General features: G+C 42.1%; 1 pseudogene; it reads right to left on the reverse strand.

The window, feature by feature from the left end:
• Positions 1-2: 2 nt before the first annotated feature.
• LOC139581142 (translation factor GUF1, mitochondrial-like) lies at positions 3-8,225 on the reverse strand (annotated as a pseudogene).
• Between the last annotated feature and the right edge of the window lie 3,017 nt (positions 8,226-11,242).

Genomic DNA, 11,242 nt, shown 5'->3' on the forward strand with positions numbered 1-11,242 from the left:
CATGGTCATTTCTTCCTACAAATTACACTAAGTTAAGGATTTTGACTTTTGTTTTGAATGTTGCAAAATGAGCGACTACAGCAAAAGAACACCTTTAGGAGAAATGTGAGAACGCCCTCTGCTGCCATTTCTATGTAAATGTTTTATATGTGATTAGCCAGTAGCTCAGTGGATTTTTCCTTATTCATTCTTCAGGTACCAAGGCCAAGGCATTTACCTGTCTAAATAAGTCAAATCAGTTGAACGGGACCCAGCTGTTTTGAGGGCAGGACTAAATGTGATTGGTTGATTTGAAAACTTAGTGGGCAGAGTGTACATTGACAGGCGGGAGTCAAATAAAACAAACTATCAGGGTGGTAGGTCGGAGTGTTAAAAACGTGTTGTGACCCACAACATTCCTGGTTCAAATCTCACCACTTTCTTTTCCATCCAAAATATAAACTCAACATGCAACAATTTCAAAGATTTTACTGAGTTACAGTTCATTTAAGGAAATCAGTCCATTGAAATAAATTCATTAGGCCCTAATCTATGGATTTCACTACTGTGGATACAGATATGCATCTGTTGGTCACAGATACTTAAAACCAGTCAGTATCTGGTATGAGCTAGTGCTGTGCATTATCATGCTGAAACATGAGGTGATGGCAGTGGATGAATGGCACGACAATGGGCCTCAGGATATCGTCACGGTTTCTCTGTACGTTCAAATTGCCATTGATAAAATGCATATGTGTTTGTTGTCCGTAGTTTATGCCTGCCCATACCATAACCCCACCGCCACCATGGGGCACTCTGTTGACATCAGTCAACCGCTTGCCCACACGACGCAATACACGCTGTTGTGAGGCCGGTTGGACGTACTGCCAAATTCTCTAAAAACAACAGAGGCAGTTTATGGTAGAGAAATTAACATTATTCTGGCAACAGCTCTGGTGGACATTCCTGCAGTCAGCATGCCAATTGCACACTCCTTCAAAACTAGAGGCATCTGTGGTGTAACAAAACTGCAGATTTTAGTGGCCTTTTCTCCCCAGCACCTTGCACCTGTGTAATGATCATGCTGTTTAATCAGCTTCTTGATATGCCACACCTGTCAGGTGGATTAATTATCTTGGCAAAGGAGAAATGCTCACTAACAGGGATGTAAACAAATTTGTGCACAAAATTGAAGAGAAATAAGCTTTTTGTGCATATGGAACATTTCTGGGATCTTATTTCAGCTCATGAAACATGGGACCAACACTTTACATGTTGCATTTATATATATATTAATAACTTTAGTAGGTACTAGTAATATACAAAAAAATATACATATATATAACTACAGTTATTAATTACAGTGACCAATGACAATAGAAGTAACACGAATCATCTTTCAGTTCCACTTGATGGCAGAGTGCTTGACTCTTGGGTTACCATGCACAAGATCCCTAGTTCACATCTCAGTGGTTTTATTTTTTTAACATAACCCTCCCCGCAGAAGAAGATCGAATAAGAAAAATGTATCTACTACTTGCCATGTAGAGTTCGTTTTATTGGTCTAAAAAAATGCAAATGATAGTATGCTCAATGATAAGCAGCATACACTCCTCAAACCAAAGCTGCATTTAACACCATAGTACCCTCCAAACTTGTCATTAAGCTCGAGACCCTGGGTCTCGACCCCGCCCTGTGCATCTGGGTCCTGGACTTTCTGACGGGCCGCCCCCAGGTGGTGAGGGTAGGAAACAACATCTCCACCCCGCTGATCCTCAACACTGGAGCCCCACAAGGGTGCGTTCTCAGCCCTCTCCTGTACTCCCTGTTCACACATGACGGCGTGGCCATGCACGCCTCCAACTCAATCATCAAGTTTGCAGACTCAGGAGGCTGAAGAAATTTGGCTTGTCACCAAAAACACTCAAACTTTTACAGATGCACAATCGAGAGCATCCTGTCGGGCTGTATCACCGCCTGGTACGGCAACTGCTCCACCCACAACCGTAAGGCTTTCCAGAGGGTGGTGCGGGCTGCCCAGCGCATCACCGGGGGAAAACTACCTGCCCTCCAGGACACCTACACCACCTGATGTCACAGGAAGGCCAAAAAGATAATCAAGGACAACAACCACCCGAGCCACTGACTGTTCACCCCGCTATCATCCAGAAGGCGAGGTCAGTACAGGTGCATCAAAGCTGGGACCGGGGGACTGAAAAACAGCTTCTATCTCAAGGCCATCAGACTGTTAAACAGCCATCACTAACATTGAGTGGCTGCTGCCAACATAGTGACTCAAATCTCTAGCAACTTTAATAATAAAAAATTGGATGTAATAAATGTATCACTAGTCACTTTAAACAATGCCACTTTATATAATGTTTACATACCCTACATTACTCATCTCATATGTATATACTGTACTCTATACCATCTACTTGTTGTTGTGAACTTGTTAGATATTACTGCACGGTCGGAACTAGAAGCACAAGCATTTCGCTACACTGGCATTAACATCTGCTAACCATGTATGTTACCTATAAAATTTGATTTGAGAAGGGGTTGTAAGTGTGCCCGGCCCTCTAGTGGAGCAGAACTCTAACTGCACAGAACAGTACACAAAGGGTTCATCTCTATTGTATTTCCTTGATTCCTCAAGCCCTCCCTTGTCTCATTCTCAAAGCACAATGGAGCAGATCTTCCCCACCAATGCGTTTTGAGGCGACGGCAAGGAGAGAGGAATCAAGGAAATACAAGTACAATTAAGATTCAGCCAAATTGTTACAACCGACACATTGGATCCATTGGGAGAGAGAGAAACAGAACAAATTACATAACATATCTTGTTTTATTATTTACAAGCGTTCCTTGATGTATTGCACCTTGCACTTAAAGTCTGTTTGAGCGAGGAATCTGTGCATGTCATTTATTTTTCTTGGCAATGGGATCTACATAACTTTTTGGGGGGTTAAAATTATGTATGGGACATTAAAGTTATTTTGCTGTTTTAAAGTCTATTTGTTGAACAAAACCTGCTTCAATAAATAAGGATACTGATATTCTACTTGTCTTTCCTCTTCAGAACACTGATGAAGACATCTTTTGGGGACTTGCGGTATGTTGGCACGTGCATCTTCTTTTTACCATCCGCCTGGTTTTTCAGGTGCTTCATCTTTCTTGTTATCATCTCTGTGCTAAAAGAGAGTAAGAGACTAGGATCAGCTACCATACTAGACATCGTACACACCCACGTTTTAAACGAATTAACAAAAGTTTCCTTACACATTTTGCAAGCACATTTTCCCCGTAATCCTGCGAGAGAGAGAGCGAGGGTGTCATGCAATCTCAAAAGCTACCAACTTGGTCGTATGAGTCTTATTTCAGGGTCATTATGAAAATGTTCACTTACGTATCCCTTTGCTGCCGATGGCTGTTTGTACTGTGATCTCAAACATTTGTCCGGTTATGGCGTCATGCAGGTGCTCGCACATGGCATTGCCTGCACTGTACGCCCAATCTCTCTATGTAGGAAAACACAACAGAAGATACCCACGGGTCACATCATTACGGTACTCAAATAGATCGTAGTATTAATGGCCCTTGAAATATTGAGACATTGGGCCAAATAGTAATTTGAGAAGCAGACACTAATTCAAGAGTTGAATCATACCGTAATGTAAATGGGAGATATGCAAAAAAAGTTTGAGTTAGGATTCAGTCATTGTCTGAGTACTAATTATCAAAGTCTTACTTGTGAACAACAGAGGTGAGTTCCTCCACAGGTTTCCTGTTCAGCAGAATATCCATCTTGATCACATTGGCGCCCGGTATCCTCATACTCACAACTGTTGAGAAAATTAGGAATATACAATGACTCAATTTGTTAAACTGGTTTTGCAAAGTGACAAATTCAAACCCCTGTTCTTAAATTTCTCGATTACACAGTGATCATTCAAACAAATAATTAGCAACATCTGAAAGCCAGGCTGGCTTACCAAGCAGATACTCATGATTTTCCCGGTGTAGTCGTCAGGGGCGAAGATGGTCCCCATCACCATGGGATCCAGGTACTCTGTCACTACAGACCTGTCCGAGAACTGGGCTGGGTTCACTATGCAGATCTTCTCCTTCCCATGCTCCTACAACACAATAGGAGAGTTATAAACTTTGATCACTGTTACCAAACAAGGGTTACCATATTTTAGGTTCACATGACAGTATTCAGACCCGTTGACTTTTTCCACATTTTGTTACGTTATAGCCTTATTCTAAAATGGATTAAATAAAAAATGTCCTTTACAATCTACACACAATACACCATAATGACAAATGGAATGACAAATTTTGTTGTTGAAAATGAAACTTTGCTTTCCTTTGCTATGAGACTTGAAATTGAGCTCCGGTGCATCCTGTTTCTATTGATCATCCTTGAGATGTTTCTACAAATTGATTGGAGTCCACCTGTGGTAAATTCAATTGATTGGACATGATTTGCAAAGGCACACACCTGTTTATATAAGGTCCTAGAGTTGACAGTGCATGTCAGAGCAAAAAACCAAGCCATATGGTCGAAATAATTGTCTGTGGAGCTCCGAGACAGGATTGTGTCGAGGCACATATCTGGGGAAGGGTACCATAAAATGTCTGCAGCATTGAAGGTCCCCAAGATCACATCATTATTAAATGGATTAAGTTTGTAACCACCAAGACTCGTCCTTGAGCCAGCCGCCCTGCCAAATGGAGCAATCGGGGTAGAACGGCCTTGGTCAGGGAGGTGACGAAGAACCCGATGGTGACTCTGACAGAGCTCCAGAGTTCCTCTGTGGAGATGAGAGAACCTTCCAGAAGGACAACCATCTCTGCAGCACTACCAATCAGGCCTTTATGGTAGAGTGGCCAGACAGAAGCCACTCCTCAGTAAATGGCACGGCAGCCCGCTTGGAGTTTGCCAAAAGGTACCTAATGACTCTCAGACCATGAGAAACACAATTCTCTTGTCTGAAGAAACCAAGATTGAACACTTTGGCCTGAATGCCAATCGTCACTTCTGGAGAAAACCTGGCACCATCCCTACGGTGAAGCATGGTGGTGGCAGCATCATGCTGTGGGGAAGTTTTTCAGCGACAGGGACTGGGAGACTAGTTAGGATTGAGGGAAAGATGAACGGAGAAAAGTACAGAGAGATACTTGATGAAAACCTGCTCAGGACCTCAGACTGGGGCGAAGGTTCAGCCTCCAAAACATTTGCAAAACATTCTAAAAACCTGTTTTTGCTTTGTCATTATGGGGTATTGTGTGTAGATTGAAAACAATTTAATCCATTTACGAATAAGGCTGTACCTAACAAAAAAGTGGAAAAATTCAAGGGGTTATAATACTTTCCGAAAGAACTGTATATATAGATATATATATATATATACAGTGGGGAGAACAAGTATTTGATACACTGCCAATTTTGCAGGTTTTCCTACTTACAAAGCATGTAGACGTCTGTCATTTTTATCATAGGTACACTTCAACTGTGAGAGACGGAATCTAAAACAAAAATCCAGAAAATCACATTGTATGATTTTTAAGTAATTAATTTGCATTTTGTTGCATGACATAAGTATTTGATCACCTACCAACCAGTAAGAATTCCGGCTCTCACAGACCTGTTAGTTTTTCTTTAAGAAGCCCTCCTGTTCTCCACTCATTACCTGTATTAACTGCACCTGTTTGAACTCGTTACCTGTATAAAAGACACCTGTCCACACACTCAATCAAACAGACTCCAACCTCTCCACAATGGCCAAGACCAGAGAGCTGTGTAAGGACATCAGGGATAAGATTGTAGACCTGCACAAGGCTGGGATGGGCTACAGGACAATAGGCAAGCAGCTTGGTGAGAAGGCAACAACTGTTGGCGCAATTATTAGAAAATGGAAGAAGTTCAAGATGACGGTCAATCACCCTCGGTCTGGGGCTCCATGCAAGATCTCACCTCGTGGGGCATCAATGATCATGAGGAAGGTGAGGGATCAGCCCAGAACTACACGGCAGGACCTGGTCAATGACCTGAAGAGAGCTGGGACCACAGTCTCAAAGAAAACCATTAGTAACACACTACGCCGTCATGGATTAAAATCCTGCAGCGCACGCAAGGTCCCCCTGCTCAAGCCAGCGCATGTCCAGGCCCGTCTGAAGTTTGCCAATGACCATCTGGATGATCCAGAGGAGGAATGGGAGAAGGTCATGTGGTCTGATGAGACAAAAATATAGCTTTTTTGGTCTAAACTCCACTCACCGTGTTTGGAGGAAGAAGAAGGATGAGTACAACCCCAAGAACACCATCCCAACCGTGAAGCTTGGAGGTGGAAACATCATTCTTTGGGGATGCTTTTCTGCAAAGGGGACAGGACGACTGCACCGTATTGAGGGGAGGATGGATGGGGCCATGTATCGCGAGATCTTGGCCAACAACCTCCTTCCCTCAGTAAGAGCATTGAAGATGGGTCGTGGCTTGGTCTTCCAGCATGACAACGACCTGAAACACACAGCCAGGGCAACTAAGGAGTGGCTCCGTAAGAAGCATCTCAATGTCCTGGAGTGACCTAGCCAGTCTCCAGACCTGAACCCAATAGAAAATCTTTGGAGGGAACTGAAAGTCCGTATTGCCCAGCGACAGCCCCGAAACCTGAAGGATCTAGAGAAGGTCTGTATGGAGGAGTGGGCCAAAATCCCTGCTGCAGTGTGTGCAAACCTGGTCAAGAACTACAGGAAACGTATGATCTCTGTAATTGCAAACAAAGGTTTCTGTTCCAAATATTAAGTTCTGCTTTTCTGATGTATCAAATACTTATGTCATGCAATAAAATGCAAATTAATTACTTAAAAATCATACAATGTGATTTTCTGGATTTTTGTTTTAGATTCCGTCTCCCACAGTTGAAGTGTACCTATGATAAAAATTACAGACCTCTACATGCTTTGTAAGTAGGAAAACCTGCAAAATCAGCAGTGTATCAAATACTTGTTCTCCCCACTGTATGTGTGTGTGTGCATTTATATTGCTGTGATATCATGTAAACTTTTCCCAGCAATAGATGTACATGTAATTTGAAGCCCCCTGTAGAGGTGGTGCTGTGTATTACCTTAATGAGCTTGGCGCAGGACAGGATAGCCTTGTAGGCATGGTGGGGGCTGTCACTTTGACAGAGGAGTTGTACTCCTTCTCCAAGCGCTGGTTAAACAACTCTATGTGGAGCAGGCCCAGGAAGCCTAGCCTGCGAAAGGAAGGAAGGAAAGAAAGACCAAGGGAAAGAAAGTAAGTGAGGAGAGAGCGAGTACAATTTAGGAGTGCATGATCACGGCTCAAATTGGTATCCCTCAAAAAGAAAACAAATGAAGAACATAAGTATCCTGTCAAGGTCAACCCTTCACCACTTGCATAGCTTTGAGTAGTGGATGAGAGATTACATGATAATTTAGTTGGTATTGTTATGATATAACCTCCGGCCTGCTCCCAGTGCCAGACTGCTGTCCTTCTGCACATCAAACTGGAGTCGTTGAATGTCAGTTTCTCCACTGCACTGCGGAGGGCGCTGTAGTCCGACTGGTCAATAGGAAACATCCCTGGAGAGAGAGACCCACAAGCACATTCGCGTCAGAATGCAGACACCTTCTCCTACTGTATATGTTTGTTTATAAAATACCGCCTATTGACGCTGTGTAAATGTTTTGTTTCAATTATTATTATGTTGATTTTTCAAGGTTGCTGCAGCACCCTCAGCACCCCTATTTCCCGCAGCTATGGGGGTATTCCTGGTGATTATGGCACCTATCAAAACCAAGCGATGAGGTGAGCCATATCATACAATACAACTAAATGCATGAGTATCTGTGTGATACATGAGTATGGATATGGTAATGCACATGAGACCTGTAATTTCCTGAAGGCTGTCAGCCAAGGTGCTTTTCCTATGGTCAATGTGAGCAATGATGCTGACATTTATGATCCTCTCCACTGGGAACTTTGCCATATCTATGACATAACAAAGTTAGTGTAGTTACAATAAAGGACAAGACTTTATAAACGAATGGACACTGCATGCACGCTGTCCGTTTGCAATGTGGAGTTCCTTACTTTGTCAGCCTGTGTACTGAGCATATTGGTGGTGTTGTGTGTGCAGAAAACAGGTGCTCTCTAAATCCATCGTTGCCTGAACTCAACGTTGAATTGCAGAGAATTCTACTTTGGGTATAAATTAGCGTTTGAATCAGGAACGTTTCCTCTCACCACCTCTAAAAGCCAGAAGGTTGAATAAAATAATATTTGTAAGCACTTTACCGGTCGTCAGTGTAGTTGGTCCTTTTGGCGGTAGGGATGTAAGACAGTATATCCATAGGAAAGTATAATTACATCACATTTTCAAAGCAATGTTTGTGCATTCCTGTGCGCACAAGTTAAAAATTACTTGCAGGAGACATGCATACTTGCCCAGTTCGTGATTACATGGATCTGCGCATGCTTCAGGGGATATACATCTAAATGCATTAACAGTGCTTTGACAAGTTTATGTAATTATAATTTCCTGTGGATATATTGTCTCACATTTCTACCGCCAAAAGGACCAACATCACAGACAACCAGTAAAGTACATAAAAATATAATCGTATTCAACATTCTGGCTTGTAGAGGTCGTGAGAGTAAACTTTCCTGATTCAAACTCTAGTGTCTGCCCGAACGCCGGGTTTCTAGGCAACATACATCGGTGTCTAATGCCAGTGCAAGCTGCAAACTGTGTTACAGCTCTGGCTCCTTCATCTTGTTTGATTAAAGTCCCAAAAGATGCCTTTAAAAAATCGTTCTACACCCTTCAGGATTTATGTTAGTTACTGCTAGCTAATAAATTCGTTACAAAGCTTCAGTACATTGACAATTTAACGCCGCAGACCTGGTTAAATCGTGTCAACCTTAGCTACATTTCTTTATATTTCAATCACAATGTGGGAATTCTAAGCGGTGTGATGAAAAATCCGATATAAATAACTGATATAAATAAAGGTGATCTTCAGCAAACAAAAAAAATATGCACAGTAGACGGTCAGGGGCCAGGTCACAGCAAAGTTGGGGTTTAAGGTTACATACAATGCATAATGGGAAATGTAGTTTGGCACCTGTTGCTCTTAAAGGGGCCCTTAAAAACAAAAGTGATTTTCAATATTGCAAAAACGTGATTTGTGCTTTTATTAAGAGAAAATTATAAAGAGTGGAAACGGCTTGAGTAGGATAGCACAGGAATAGGAACAATTTAGTTACACTCACTAACACACTAGATAACATAAAACAATCTGGGTTATACCAACTGGGCCAGGGTCAGAATAAAATGTGCCCCCATTTCAGGAAGATCGCTTCATCCTTGTTGAAGAGCAAGAATGCCTTGTGGCTTTTCCGAGACTCTTTCAGGTTAGAGTTATGTCTCCACTGACCTGGATAAAGCCCTCAGCCTAAATTTACACAGGAATATTTCAAACATGGTCATAAAGCCAGATAGGCAACTGGCACGTCTTGTGAAAACTGACAGTGTACCTTTCCTGTGTAGGGCCCACACATCTGACAGTTCCAATTATCCTCTGGGATGAGTTTGACACCTAATCAAAGCCTTAGAAAAACATTGAAATGCAACCCAGAAAAGGGGAGATGGCTGATTTGTCAACAGAAAATGGGGTATTTGTTGTTTATTTTTGTAACCAGTAGTGAACCTTGGTAGGAGCAGTCTATTATTGAGTTGCAGGGTGATGACAGATGTTCAAATATGGTCATATACAGTATTGTGTAGCAGCCTATACTATGAATGGTGCTGTTTCTAGGCTATTCCATTATTTCCCACATGGTGGCCCCCTGCACAGATGACAAGAATAGGAGGGTGGAAAAGGCATTGCCATGGCAACATAAGACAGCAGCCCACGCATACTGAGTAGGTCCCCAGAATAATGTTCAGATAAGAAATCAAATAAAATATCTTTCCACCGCCTTCATCTCTGACCAATATCCAATGAAACCACTTGAAGGCAGCGAGTGTGTGCATGTGAATATGTGCGTGTGCCTCTTTCTCACGATGACAACTCTATTACGAGTCTCCTTCCTTGTCAAGTGTGGATATATAAAGGCCAGTTGTACTGTGTTTTTCTTGGTATTCTACCAATATGAAAATGCTAAGCTTTTTCATATCCAGTTCATTTCCAACTCGTTAATTGTAATAATCAATTAGCTCAATGGGTTGCAGATGGATCCAGGTTTTTCAGTTCCAGCACGCTCATTAAGATTTAGATTAATTTGATAAAATAACAACATTATGCTTTAGACTACCTGTCACAAGTGAATTAATCCACATTTATTAATTCCCCATGCTATATGAGTGGACTCGTTTTAATTTGTTGGCCAACTGCCCAATAACTCAGGCAAGACACTGAGGTAACAATCTTATTTCACAAAGTTGGATTCAAACAAAGGTTCTGATCTCTAATGCAGTACCACCGACCAGACAGGACTGGGGGGGAAATGTGGTTGATTTACAGTACCAGTCAAAAGTTTTGACTCACATTCTCATTCAAGGGTTTTCTTTATTTTTACTATTTTCTACATTGTAGAATAACAGTGAAGTCATCAAAACTATGAAATAACACATGGAATCATGCAGTAACCAAAAAAGTGTTAAACAAATCAAAATATATTTTAGATTTTAGATTCTTCAAAGTAGCCACCATTTGCCTTTGACAGCTTTGCACACACTTGGCATTCTCTCAACCAACCAACTTTTCCAACAGTCTTGAAGGAGTTCCCACATGCTGAGCACTTGTTTGCTGCTTTTCTTTCACTCTGCGGTTCAACTCATTCCAAACCATCTCAATTGGGTTGAGGTCAGGTGTTTGTAGAGGCCAGGTCATCTGATGCAGCACTCCATCACTCTCCTTCTTGGTCAAATAGCCCTTACACAGCCTGGAGGTGTTTTGGGTCATTGTCCTGTTGAAAAACAAATAGTCCCACTAAGCGCAAACCAGATGGGATGGTGTATCACTGCAGAATTCTGTGGTAGCAATGCTGGTTAAGGGTGCTTTGAATTCTAAATAAATCACTGACATTGTCACCAGCAAAGCACCCCCACACCATCACACCTTCATGGTGGGAACCACACATGTGGAGATCATCCGTTCACCTACTCTGGGTCTCACAAAGACTGCGGTTGGAACCAAAAAACCCTTTAGTAGTGGTTTCTTTGCA

Source organism: Salvelinus alpinus, chromosome 7 (genome assembly GCF_045679555.1).
Source record: "Salvelinus alpinus chromosome 7, SLU_Salpinus.1, whole genome shotgun sequence".
NCBI classification, from domain to species: Eukaryota; Metazoa; Chordata; class Actinopteri; order Salmoniformes; family Salmonidae; genus Salvelinus; species Salvelinus alpinus.